A 14,327-nucleotide genomic window follows, 5' to 3' on the forward strand; every position below is an offset into this window, starting at 1 on the left:
GCCTTTCCAGAAAAAGTAAACCCTGGATGTACAAACTGATATAGCTGGTAATAAAAGATTATCAAACAAATTATAGCTATCTTTAACTGAAGCCCTACCATTCCAAATCCCTTGCTTTGTTTAACTCCACAGCCAACATATGGAGTCAGTACTATTATTCTTGTTTAAAGATGAGAAAACTGAGGCTTAGGGAAATGGCTTAACTTGCCCAAGGACACATTATTAGTAAGTGACAAAGGCAAAAATCAAACCCCGTATGATTCCAAGGCCGGGGCTCTAAAGCTTTCTGTTCTGCTGCCCTTAGAGGGAAAGAAATGGAATTTCTATAAAGTGCAATCATGCCTCTTTAGTCTGTTACAGTTCTTTGAGGGGGCACAAAAATTAGTGGGAAGGAAAATTGTATTTAGTCTTTCAAAAGCTTTTGACAAGGTTGCTTTCAAAATCAAAAACCTTTGGTGCCAAATATTTTGTCATTGATAGGGAGCAGCTTAGAGACAGCCACAAACAAAGCCATGAAAGGATCTCTTTCTCCGATCACATTCACGTCTCAATTAAATTCTTTGGGGGCTCGAATCTAGGCCCTGTATTCTACACCTTTACATGACTTGTATGGGAGAGGAAGTGTGCAATAAAACCCCCAGGCCGTCGGATGATCAGGAAATCCTTGGGCAGCTGGAAATGCCACCGGATGGGGACAAATCCAGGCTGACTATGGGAGGCTGTGTGAGGGCAGAAATATGGGCACATAAGTTCCTGGGAAGGTCCAGGCCAGGCCGGGGCCTGGGCAGAAAAATTCCTGGGTACTTCTGGAAGGACAGCTCAGAAAAGGATATCGTACTTGCTACAGACTGGTCCCTAGAGGCCTGCTGTGACTCCCAACCACAACAAAGGTCAGGCTTAACTAGAAGGTGGAGGCATGCCTGCACGATCGTATCCGACTCTGTCACACCATGGACTGTAGCCCACCAGGCTCCTCTGTCCATGGGAATTTTCCAGGCAAGAAAACTGGGGTGGGTTGCCATTTCCTTCTCCAGGGGGCCTTGGAAATGTGCATAAATTAGCGCTGTGCTTTGGGGCAGAGCCATCACACACCCGCGTAGCGGCGCTAGCCTCTGTTTTGAGTGCTGCAGGAAGGGGCCACCAAAATGGTCCAATGCAAGGCAAGGGAGATGGAGAGGCCGAGGGAGGGCAGAAGAAGAAACGAGCAAAGCGTTTCAAAGGACTAAGACCACAAATGTCCACACACAGTCTTGGTCACCAAATCCTAGAAGGCGGAACTAGGCGAAATTCTCAACACTTGAAAAAGAAAGCAATTCTTTGTCAAGAGCTCTTGACCAAGAAAAGGAATTGCTAACTTACACAGAGTGTTGAACTCATCTACCTCATTATCCAAGAGGTGAGAAAGGTTGAAAACACAAATTGCTCCTGAAAAGGTGTGGAGAAACCTGTGGGCTATGGCTTCTTGGGTAGACTGTGACTTAAGGACAAGATCTGTAAGTCCCAGTGGCAGAGAGGAGAACTGGGAGTGTTCAAAGTCTCTGGGGGCAGAGTCCAGAGGTGACATGCCCGAAGGGTGGTTTGTTTCCACCCAGGGTGCCCCTTCTGATGCTCTTTTTGGGTTGAAGGAGGTCAGAAATGTTCCGCCTCTATTCTGAGTAGACTGAGTGTGGTTTACAAAAAGGCATTCCTGAGACTTCCCTGGTGGTCCCGCGCTCCCACTGCAGGGGGCCGGGGTTTGAACCCTGGTCAGGGAACTAGATCCCACATGCCACGACTAAGGTCTGGTGCAGCCAAATAAATAAGTATATACATTTTTAAGTCACTCCTGGTTTCTACAATTACATGAGCCCTGCTTTTCAGGTTTCAACAGTGGGAACCTTAAAAATCTGGGGATTGTGTGCGTGATGCTTTGGGAAACTACTATGATAAAGGGGAAGGGGCACGCCTCAGTCACCAGACCAGGACCCCAGTAATTCTGTGGAGCCAGAGGAAGCCTACCCAGGCCCCTCGTACAGCATCCTGGGCCTGTGACCCATGGGCCCTGAAAAAGGCAGTGCCTGGTTTAATGCTCTTTTGTCACCGTCTTGAAACTCTCCATGATTTTCAACTAGGGGTCCTGTGTTTCTGTTTTGCTCTGGATCCCAGAAATTATGTAGCTGGTCCCTGTTAGGAGTGACTCAGCTGGCCTAACAATGTGGAGGGGGCGGGTGTGTCAAAGGCAGGTCAAGGAAAAAGGCCGATCGAGGCAGCTGGATCCAAATGACACCAGGAAGTGGAACACATGTAAAATGGACAGTTTCCTAGGCAACTAGTTGCTCCATCTAAGTGTCACACACATGCTTTGCTAAAAGCATTTCTTAATGGCAGGGACTAAAACAAGAGCGATTGGGCCCAGGGGAACCTGGGGCATGTTTCACGTTGTTCAAAGACCTGCTGTTCGGCCAGCCCCTTAGTAGAATCATCTAGAGAAGTGGAAAAAATAAGCCTTCGTGGGCCTGGTCTCAAGGAGGTGTTTTGGGGTCGAACAACAGCCTTCTCCTTTCCTCCCAGACATTTATTTGTATTTCTCAGAAACATTCTTAAGTAATGACTTTTGCTTATGACCAAGGGCACTCCTGAGTTCTCTGAGAAGTTAGAAGAGCCTAGATTCTGATTCAAGGGTGAGGATGATACTAGAGGAGAAAAATACAGTCAAATACTCCTAGGAACCCTGGGCCAGGCTGTGCCTCTCCACGCCTCTCCTCTCTCCCATCACCAGGCTGAAGTGATATTTCTAACAATCACTTCACTCCTGGTAGCCTTGCCTTCTCCATCTTCAGAGCCATTTATTTCAAATCCTCCTTAGAAAGCACAAAGGGGCAGGTTCTTGGCAGAGTCCTTACTGGCACAGTGGGGAAAGAAGAAAAAAAAAAAACTACAGAAATCATTAACTTCAGTCACTCACATTGCTCCAGAAATAATCACAGAAGAAAAACCAAGATGAGCCCCCAGAAATTCTCCACGGACACTGATGCAGCTATCAACTGGTGTTTATCATCTGAGATAAGCTACTCTGTTATGAGGCCGTGCCACAAGGAAGTCCCAAATCATAGAGTTTCGCCTGAATAGAAAATTTCAAGGGACTTCCCTGGTCCAGTGGTAAAGAATCCCCCTTGTAATTCAGGGGACGCGGGTTCAATCCCTGGTTGGGGAACTAAGATCCTACATGCTATGGGCTTACTAAGCCTGTTCACTACAATTAGAGATTCCACATGCAAAAAAAAAAAAAAGGGTTCCTAACTGAGCGACTGCACAACAAAGCCTGGCTTCAAGTGTTCAGAAGGAGAGAAGTCCTTTCTAACCAAAAGGTTTTGGAAGCATGCTCCTCACCCTCTGGTGGGTCTGCTGCCCTCATCTTTAGCAGGAGGCCAGTGTGTCTGAATTCTGACTCTGATTCCTCTCTGGTTTCAAGCCTTGGTCCTTAGTCGATTGGACCATGGTGGGTTAGGGCAGGTCTGACTTGGGGCAGGCAATCCATAAACTGGCTAGTGTGTGCTCTGGCACAAGAAAAGCTGGGCTGGACTGCTCCTGTTCTTCCCGAGCGGTACTCTGAACCAAGGGGCATGAGCAGACGGAGGAAGAGGTCAGGGTCATGGCTAATTAGAGTCATATGTGGATGAGATTCCTGGGGGGCCAGAATTACCCGGGTGAGGATGGGGGCACAGACGGAGCTGTTTCCAGGACCTGGGGGGCCCACCAGCCTTCCACTCCCTGTCTGGTCCTCATGAATCCCCACATGTGAGCCTTCTTTTACTTGATGGGTAGCAGCAGGCTCGTTAGTGGACAGAGGGACAGATTTCAATGTGGCTGAAGGAGGAATATCTAGAGTGAGTGCTGGGTGGACACGGAATGAGCTGCTTGGGAGCAGGGGTAGGATAGGGGAAAAGTGTAAGTTCACCATCACATGGGGAGATGTCTTAGGGGAAACTGGGGGACATCCTCCCATCCTGCCATCCCATGAGTCTATACATATTGGAAGGCTGGTCTCATTTGGATCCAGCTCTGTGGCCTATTGGTGAAAATGCTTTGCCATCCTTAAGGGTGAGAATCCATCCTAAACATCATGGTTATTCCACCCAGACTCACTCTGCTCTCCTGTCCCATGAAACATCTCTCACTGCCCCCTGACTCTTTGCAACTCCATAGACTGTAGCTTGCCAGGCTCCCCTGTCCATGGGATTCTCCAGGCAAGAATACTGCGGTGGGCTGCCATGCCCTCCTCCAGGGGATCTTCCCCGCCCAGGGATCGAACCCGCATCTCTTGTGTCTGACATGCAAATTCTTTACCACTGGCGCCACCTGGGAAGTCACTGCCCCCACCACTTCCAAGCCCTCATGAGACCTCATTTGTGTAGGGCTTTGTCTTCTGAGCTCCTCTGGGCAAGCTGCTCAGTTACCCTCAGAACTTGGCACGATGGCTGGCCAGGCATGGAATGAGGGCATGAATCCACACATGAGTAAAGGTGGAGCCAGCGAGGTTCGGGGTGCAGAGGCTCCCTGCTCAGATCACAGGCTGGGACAGGGAGGACCATGTGGAAATGGGTAGAAATGCCGGACAAACGCCCTTTCAGTTGAGCTCAATGCCCTTCTCTGATGTGGACCCCGCCCTTGGGTGGGCGCCAGGGACCCCCTTCTCTGTGTCCTCAGAGTGCCACTGCACCGCACACACACGCAGGTCAAGGTGTCTGGCTCACTCCCATGGTCACCAGCTACTCAGAGGCATGGGAAGCGGCAGCAGATGCAGAGGCAGATTGGTTCAGTGGGCGGAGAATCTGGTAACCTCAGTCAAACCGACATGGGCATCCTCGCCACCCCATCCCAGGAAATTGTGTCCTGTCCTCACCCCCACCGCAGGCCCACCTTCTCCTCTGGCTGCCAAGTTGGGGGTAACTGAAAGCCCCTACTGTGCCTCTCGTGGCTTGCTTTCTCTGAGAGAAGGCTAGAGAAGCGGGGAGCCCCAGTCAACACCCTCCAAAGCCAGATAAAGGGGTTGGAACTGATTCTGGAGCAAAAGAGGGGAATTTGCTGGGCCTGGGGGTACCTGTCCCCTGCCAATATCTCCCACGACCTGAGTGGCCGGCTCTTGTCAGCTGCAGAAAGGGGACGTGGCCCACAGGGGATGGACATGGAGTGCCAGCTCAGCCGGTGTCTGGGGCAGAGGCCAAGTTCAGACCGTGAGTGTGGGTGACAGCAATGGTGGAAAGCAGGAAGGCAACACGGACAGGTGAAATGCTTCTACCCCTGGGAGTTTATCTCCACCCCTTCGCCCCCAGGTCATGGATTTTCTTTTCTTTTTTTAAAAAGTATATTTACTTATTTTGGCTGCACCGGGTCTTAGTTGTGGCATGTGGGATGGGATTGAACCCAGCCCCTACTGCACTGGCAGGGAGGGGTCTTAGCCACTGGACCACCAGGGAAGTCCCCCAGGTCATGGATTTTCTTTTTGTAGTACCTTGACTGTAGGGAAGGTGGGCTGGGCCCATTCCTCTGGGGCAGCGAGGAAGGAAGAGGGAAGATTGAGAAGTCCATTCAAAAGCCCTGTAGGGAAACAAAACTCAGAGCTGGAAGCCTGATCTTATAGTTTCTACGCTGTCAGATTCTGGTACACAGTCCTCGGAGGGGGTCTATTTTGCTTTGGGGATTTCTAACTTTAAAGCAAATCCTTAGGAACAAAGTCACCCACCCCATCCGATCCCTCATTGTCTTTAAATCCTCATCATCTTCCGATTTCGTGGGGTCTGTCTGCAGGAACAGCAGAGCATGACTGTGTGGTGGACGGAGCATCCATTACCCAGGGAGAGGACACCTCAGTTTTCACTCTGGTTTGGTCATTAACAACCTGGATAACTTTGAGCTCCCTCATCAGTGAAAGGAAGGGTTGAATGAGGCGATAGAATAGGTCCTCCTCATCTCTCAGACCCAACTTTTTTATAAGTTAAAGTATAGTTGGACTTCCCTGGGTGGGTCCGACGGTAAAGAATCTGCCTGCAATTCAAGACTTGGGTTCGATCCCTGGGTCGGGAAGATCCCTTGGAGGAGAGAATGGCAACCCACTCCAGTATTCTTGCCTGGAGAATTCAATGGACAGAGGAGCCTGGTGGGCTACAGTCCATGGGGTCTCAGAGAGTCGTTGGACACGACTGAGCAACTAATACGCAGACATGGGAGATTTACAGTGTTGTGGTATACAGCAAAGTGATTCAGTTTCATATATATGTTCTCTTTCATATTGTTTTCCATTGTGGTTTATTACAGGATATTGAATATAGTTTCCTGTGCTATAGAGTAGGATGTTGTTGTTTATTTTATATATAGTAGTTTGTGATTGCTGATCCCAAACTCCTAATCTACACCTCCCCTCCTTTTCCTTCGGTAATCATAAACTTGTTTTCTATGTCTGTGAGTCTGTTCCGGTTTTGTAAATAACTTCATTTGTATCATATTTTAAATTCCATATATAAAGTGATATCATGTGATATTTGTCTTTCTCTGTCTGACATTTCACTCAGTATGAGAATCTCTAGGTCATCCATGTTGCTGTAAATGGCATTATTTCTTTCTTTTCTGTGACTACTATTCCATTTTTCCATTCTATATATGCACCACATCTTCTTTATCCATTCATCTGTTGGTGGACATTTAGGTTGCTTCCACGTCGTGGCTATTGTAAATAGTGCTGCAATGAACACTGGGGGGTATGTGGCTTTTTGAACTAGTTTTCTCTGGATATATGCCCAGGAGTGGGAAATGCTAGATCATATAGTAACTCTAATTTTAGGTTTTTCCCTGCAGTGAAAGCACGGAGGCTTAACCACTAGACTTCCAGGAAAGTCCAACTATTTTTAGTTTTATAAGGAACCTCCATACTGTTCTCCATAGTGACTGCACCAATTTCCATTTCCACCATTTGCAGACCTTTTTTATAATGATGGCTATTCTTCCAGGTGTGAGCTAATACCTCATTGTGTTTCTGATTTGCATTTCTCCGATAATCAGCGATGTTGAGCATCTTTTTCATGTGCCTCTTGGCCATCTGTGTGTCTTCTTTGGAGAAGTGTCTATTTAGGTCTTCTGCCCATATTTTGAGTGGGTTGTTTGTTTTTTTGTTATTGAACTCTGTATTGTATTGTATGAGCTCTTTATATATTTTGGAAAGTAAGCCCTTGTCAGTTGCATCATTTACAAACACTTTCTCCCAGTTTGTAGTTTGTCTTTTTGCTTTATTTATGGTTTTAATTTACTGTGCAGAAGCTTATAAGTTTGACTATGTCCCATTTGTTTTTTTCTTTTATTTCTATTGTCTTAGGCCTGACTTTTAAAAAATTATTTATTTATTTATTTTTGCTTGCGCTGGATGTTCATTGCTGCACATGGACTTTCTCTGTTTGTGGCAAGCAGGGCCTACTCTCAGTAGTTGTGGTGCATGAGCTTAGTTGCATATGGAATCTTCTCAGGCCAGGGACTGAACCCACTTGCCCTGTACTGGAAGGCAGATTCTTATCCACTGTACCATGAGGGAAGTCCCCTGACTCCTTTTAAAAGGAACTTATTTTACTTTGGGGCTGCACTGTGCAGCATGAGGGATCTTAGTTCCTCCACCGAGGATCACACCTGTACCCCCTGCAGTGGAAGGCGCGGTCTTCATTGCTGGACCACCAGGGCAGTCCCAGGCCTGACTTTAAAGTTCGTGCAAAAGCAGAGGCGCCAGCGTCAGGCAGCCTGTCCACCAGGTGGGAAGGTGACCACAGCCTGTCCCCTTCTCTGTGGGGCCAAGCACCACTCATTCGACCACTGTTCCTTCCAACCAGGCAGCACCTCGGAAAACCAGCAGGGAACACTGGGTTGAGTGCGGGAAATCAGATGAAGGCCTGGTTTCACATGCAGATGAAAACTCGGGGCCTGAGTGCCACCCCCAGACCCCTGCAATGCGCCAGGTGAGAGGCCTGGGCAGAGCTGGCTGTGGCGAACCATCGAGACCCGAGTCTGCACTCTCCGTGGGGGTAAATTGCTGAACTCTGTGAGCCAAACACCTCAAAAGAGCTAAAATGACTCTAAATGCCCAAACATTTTAAAACAAACCTTACAACTCAAGGCTTTTAATTTTTTTTCTTTGCCCCAGTGCTGAAGCTTTCTCTCTCTGTCACTTTCTCTTTTGGGGGGAATTCAAAAGCCGTTTTATGCCTCATTACCCGCACACCGTGAGTGATGTCTGTCGGTCCATGGGCTGTAAATACCTTAAATCATGCTTCATTAAGAATATCTATGGTGCTATTAAAGAGCTATAATAGACAACGAGTTAACAGATGATTAAAGATGAATTCCATTTGTGTCAGTCACCAGCTAGAGAGAGACTAGGGGCTGTAAGTTCTCAATTCATTATCCAGCGAGTGCAGTTCTCCTGGTCCCCGGACTGGATTGGTGAGGAAGGGGGAGGCGCGGGAGGGCTGTCTGCCAGCCTGGAGTGGAGTTTGGGCCCCATGGTGGTGCTGTGGGCTGGACCAGGGAAGGATGAGCAGGTGGGACCAGCCAGAGGGGGATGGAGAGGGAATCCTGTGGGGAAGGGTGTGTGTGTGTGTGTGTGCGTGCACGCACACACATGCACATGCACTCACTCCCATGCACGGATGTCAGGAGCTGTGCTCACTGTCTGACAGCGCTGTCAGCTCTGCCTGGCTGTTTCCATGCACAGAGTCAAATCCCACTCGAAGCCGTGAGAAACAGATCAATCTCGAATGCCTGGTAGCCAGAGAAAAAAAGACAGGTGGAAAAAGGAGAAGATGGAGAGAGTGGATTTGGGGTAGTAGCAACTGGAGGTAGGGAGGAAGGAGAAATTTCCTTTCATCCGCTGTGTTTTTAGGGAAGAAAAGATGAGTGTCACCAAGAAAGCAGAGATTTGGCAAAAAGGTGGGACGACTGAGGGAGTGGAGTCATGTCCCTTTAAAGACAGAAGTGTCCCACCTCATCCCTAGTCTCTGTAGAAGCTCTAGCCAGTGTCACAGAGAGTCAGAGCTTACTGCCCTTCCTTCTAACACAGTCCATAGGCAGAGATCGGGAAAGGACCAAGCGCCTTCATTCCCGACAGTGCCTGTAGGCAGAAGTGGATATTATCATCAGAAATGGAGATGAGGGACTTCCCTGTGGTCCAGTAGTTAAGAATCCACCATCCCATGCAGGGGGCTAGAGTTCTATCCCTGGTTGGGTAACTAAGGTCCCACACGCCTCAAGGCAGTTAAGCCTGTGAGCTGCACCTAGAGAGAAGCCCACAAGCAACAACCGAGATCCCATGTGCCGCAACTGAGACCCAGTGAAGCCAAAAATAAATTTAAAAAGCAAATAGTAACAAAAAAGAAAAAATGAAGATGAGCACAAGGCAGGTCTAATAGATGGCTTCAACGCACTGCATGGATATTACATTTTTCCTTTAAAAGAGGGCTGGGGGGACTTCCCTGGTGGTCCAGTGGTTAAAACTTCATGCTTCCAAGGCAGGGGGCACAGGTTCAATCCCTGGTCAGAGAACTAAGATCCCCCATGCTGCACAGTTCAGCCAATAAATAAATAAATAAACTTAAAAAAAAGAGGATTGGAATTATCCTCCCATTTTACAAGTGGAGAAGCTGAGGCACTGAGTTAAAGAAACATAAAAGACTATGGCTCTTGATCGGTTAAAAGGTACTTCATGTCTTCTACTTACAGACATATTTTGGGCCTGGTGGAGACCAAAGGCCTTGAAGACATGGCCCTAGCCCCCACAGGGCTTCACAGTGTGAATATGAAGGTGGGATCCCACCACATGAGCGGGGTAGAAAGAAGCCCACAAACCTGGGGTCAACGAAAAGGCAGCGAGATGCGGGTCAAATGCGTTCAGCTCTGATTGTTGCCGGGCTAAGGTTCATACACTGGGACTCTTCCCAGCCTCTCTGACCCAGACACTATTTCCACGCCTGCCGTGAAGCCACACTGGCTCCCCAGGTGATGCTGACGTGCGACATTATGCTATTCACATTCCCCCTGCTGCTGCCACGATCTCTGACATCTTGCCTGTCACCTGCCATGCGGTCTTGAATGTGCTACTTGGCCTGGGGTGTTACTATGACTTTTCAATCTTCACATCTACTTTTTATGCAAAATAAAAAGTTTTTTTTTTTTTTTTTAAAAAAGATGTCAAAATCCAGTGTTTCTGATTTCTTCTGCATGAAGCCAACCCCAGACATCCATGTGTCTGTGGCTTTAGCCCATCTTTTGTTGCCGTGGGATGCAACTGGCCGGGGCAGGGGACTGGTAGAAGTTACACTCTGAGGAGCGGGTGGCATGGGTGTCCCTCTGACAAAGGCTGGATAGAAAGAAACGGGATGAGCAAGAGAGGGTGGGGGCAATGGGCGCAGAGGGACTTGATCTGGCCTGGTGCTTTGCTGTTCACCAAGTCCCTCCCCTGGGGAAGGAAATGGCAACCCACCCCAGTATTCTTGCCTGGGAAATCCCATAGATAGAGGAGCCTGGCGCACTCCAGTCCATGGGGTCGCAAAGAGTCGGCCACGACTGGGCGCACAAGCACACACATACACAAGTCCCTCCACGAATGCTGATTCGCTGACCTCCCCAGAAACCCTCGAGAGAAGAGGCATGATTATCCCCTTTGAAGACAAAGAAGTCTGCGTCTTAGAAGGGATAAGCAGTGGTCAGAAGGACACGGGCCACTGAATGATAAAGCTGGAGTCGCTGCTCTTCTTGCTCCAAAGCCTCCCTGGTTTAGGGTCAGGGTTGGATGGGTGAAGCAGGAGATGACGGCATCTGTGAAGGGTGGGAGGGAGGGGTGTGTGTTAGTCACTCAGTCAGGTCCGACTCTTGGCGAACCCTTGGACTATAGCCCGCCAGGCTCATCTGTCCATCAGGCTTATCCAGGCAAGAATACTGGAGTGGGTTGCCATTCACTGTCTGAGTTACCAGGGAAGCCCAGGAAGGATTGGGGTTTGAGCCTATTGGCTAGTGTTTCGAATAAGGCTAACGAGACAGAGACTGGCCCGCAGTGGGAAGGGACAGGAGCAGGAATGGGGAAAGGAGCAAAGCCTGGGTCTCCTCCCTGGATCAAGCCAGGCTGCTTGGGAGAAGTGGAAGCCAAAAAAGAAAGTTGTGTTCAAACAGCCAGAAAGATAAGCAATGATGTGAGACAGCAGCTCAGATCTGGCTGAGGCCTTGGGGTTGCCTTTTTAACAAAGCGATTCAAAGCTGTGCCACCTAGGAGGGGTTCTCCTTGGTCTAAAAAAGAGCACATCCTTTACGGCGTGTGTGGTGTGTGTGTGATGTTAGAAAGGGCATGGGCCATGGGCTTAAGTCTGAAGGTAGCATCTGCCATTTGTACAATGGAGGCTCTAATGCCTTCCTCCCAATGTGGCTTGAAGATGAACACATGTGTGGAATGGTGCCTGGCTCATAGGCAGGAAGGTTGCTGGGTGCATGCTAACAGCCTCTGCCTGCAGGACCCCTGGGAGGGGTAGGAGGAAGGGGACTCTGCAGGGTTCCCAGATCCTCTCATTGCAATGGGATCCAAGTTTAGAAAGGAGCTGGAATAGACTGGGGTTTGGATTCCACCGGCTCCATGCCACGTCCCACTTCCAGGAAAAGAAACGGGCTTGTTGGAAAAAGAAAACAGACTCAGAAGGCATCCTGGGCATCCAACAGCTCTTGGGAAACAGCATTTGGGCAAACATCATTGAATCAGCAACACTTGGATCCGGTTTCCATTGAAAGCTTCGCAAGCTGGAGAGCGAGAGGCTGCGGACCTGGGGAGGCAGCCTCCCGGGGGTGATGCCAAGCGAGCTGGGCCCTGAGTGACAGTCTCCACTTCCTCCTTCCCATCCAGGTCTCGCCTGCACGTGCCTCTGTGCTGTGCGCTGCGGTCAGTCGTTTCAGTCGTGTCTGACTCTGTGACCCCATGACTGTAACCCTCGCCAGGTTCCTCTGTCCACGGAATTCTCCAGGCAAGAATATTGGAGTGGGTTGCTGTGCCCTCCTCCAGGGGATCTGCCTGACCAAGGGATCAAACCGTGTCTCTTAGGTCTCCTGCATTGGCAGGTGGGTTCTTTAACATTAACACCACCTAGGAAGCCATAGTTCTAACACGCAGGACTCCATGGAGACCACTGGGCCGCCTGAGGACAGGGATGCAGAAGACCCTGACTAGAAGCTAGAATACCTTGCTTGAGTTTCAGCTGCATCAGTTACTGGGTTCCACAATGCCCTTTATTTGTGGCTTTGTATTCTAGATTCTTCTAAATTAATTTTTGAGACTGAACACACTCCTGGTCAAGGAAGTGCTTTGGGACCTTCAATGAAATACACTAAGATAGATGCCTTGGGATTTTAGAATTAGACCCTTTGACCAGAGCTCATCTGGTATAACTTTATTGTTGTCCAGAGGAGGGAACCGAGGCTCAGGAAAGTTAAGTGACTCGCCCAAGCCCACACAACTACAACACTCCAGGGCTCTTCTACGGCGCCAACCCCTGCACTTCAGAGTTAGTGCTGAAGCTGACAACCAGCAGGAAACCCTCTCTTTCTTGCTTGTTGGAATCCCATCAGCCACAGCTGCCAGAAAAGGAGGACACAACACAGCTCCCCATAAGCAAGGTGAGGATGGGTGGGGGGAGGGGGAACACGCCTCGGTCCTGATAATTGAATCTTGGTGCCAAGAGACAGCCAGGCGCAGAGCAATTGAGTTAAGTGGAAAATGCCATTTCCGTATTGTTAGAAGCCTTCTCGGCCCAAGGCCTGATCATTTACTCCAAGCACCCGGCGGTCTCGTGCATCTGACCCCAGCTCCCAGCTGAGCCAGGGGCCAACTGGGATCAGCCGCGTGGGGCAGGGACAGAAATTAATCTTCAATCCCTAGGGACCGCAGTTGGCTGCTCAGCAGCCAAGGATTATACAGACCTGAAGAGAATAGAGCGTGGTCCCTCAGGGGGTGGGTGGGGGTAGTTACTGAACTCCCAAACCTGCTGGTGGGGACCAGACAGAGAGAGGGAAGAGGCGGAAGCTGAAAGGGACTTTATCAGCAATCCCATCACTGGAACTTAATGGACATCTTTTGCTGAAGACTTTGCCTCTTGCTGATTTTCTCTTCCGAATATTTAATTTCAAACTCTTGCCCTCCACCTCCAAAAGCATCAACCCTTAGAAAGTATAAGAGCTGAGTTTCTTTCTTTCTTTCTTTCCCATCCACCCCCCCACCCCCCGCCAACCTAATACAACCTGTTGTGCCAAGGCAAGAAATTGCTTTTGTGAAATGGCCTGGCTCTGATTTACATGAATACATCTTGTGGGGTCCCCTCCTCCCCACCTTCAAATATCTTCGCAAGAGCACAAGCCTCCTGATTTCTTTTCTGGACCCGTGTACAGAGAGGCAAGCTTCGGCCCGCTTTCCCTCTGAGCCCACCTTTTCTGGGAATTGGTAAATGAATAGCACTTAAAAACATACTACCACAATGCCTAACTAGAAAGAGACTAGGAAAGTCTGTTTCCCAACACAAACTTGGTTCCAGCACAGTCTTCTGTGAGTGTGAAGAAAATATGAATTATGGTTCCCGGCCATGCAAAGTCCTCACTAAAATGGAAAAAAAAAAAAGGAAGAAAGAAAATGCTGCATCTGTTTCCATTTCACTCGCTCACATGTTTCAATACATGGATGAGACATCGGTCTAAATTTACCAGGTCCTAAACGATTAACGGGCTTCCCAGGTGGTGCTAGTGGTGAAGAATCTGTCTGCCAATGCAGGAGACATAAGAGACACGAGTTAGATCCCTGGGTTGGGAAGATCCCCTGGAGGAGGGCATGGCAACCCACTCCAGTATTCTTACCTGGAGAATCTCATGGACAGAGGGGCCTGGTAGGGATGCAGTCCATAGGGTCGCAAAGAGTCAGACTTGACTGAAGAGATTTAGCATGCACACACACAAATGATTAAGAGTGAAAGAAAGGAGGGAAGGGAGGGAGGGAAGAAGAGAGAAAATGGAGAGAGGGAGGGAGGGAGAAACAAAGGAAGGAAGAAGACAAAGATGATGGTAACATTTCTGAAAAATGCAAAAGGCTCAGATGTCCTGGGCAGTCTAGACACAAAGTGAAAAGTAGAGTGAGATCTCAAAAAACCAATAGGGCCTCATTAGTGTGGTGAGATGCCCACCCCAGCCCCCAGCAATTACCTTCCTGAGAAGCCTGTGGGCCACAAGGTGTGTCATTACCGGGGGAGTAAGGGGTCACTCACCTCAAGTCCCCATCTCGGGCTAAAACAAGCCAT

At 49.0% G+C, this 14,327-nt stretch overlaps 1 protein-coding gene across 2 annotated transcripts in view; it reads right to left on the bottom strand.

Moving 5' to 3' along the window:
• Window positions 1-14,327, bottom strand: part of PEBP4 (phosphatidylethanolamine binding protein 4) — a 261,347-nt gene that overhangs the window by 129,098 nt on the left and 117,922 nt on the right. The window lies entirely within an intron of this gene.

The sequence above is a fragment of the Muntiacus reevesi genome, chromosome 10 (genome assembly GCF_963930625.1).
Source record: "Muntiacus reevesi chromosome 10, mMunRee1.1, whole genome shotgun sequence".
Lineage (NCBI taxonomy): Eukaryota > Metazoa > Chordata > Mammalia > Artiodactyla > Cervidae > Muntiacus > Muntiacus reevesi.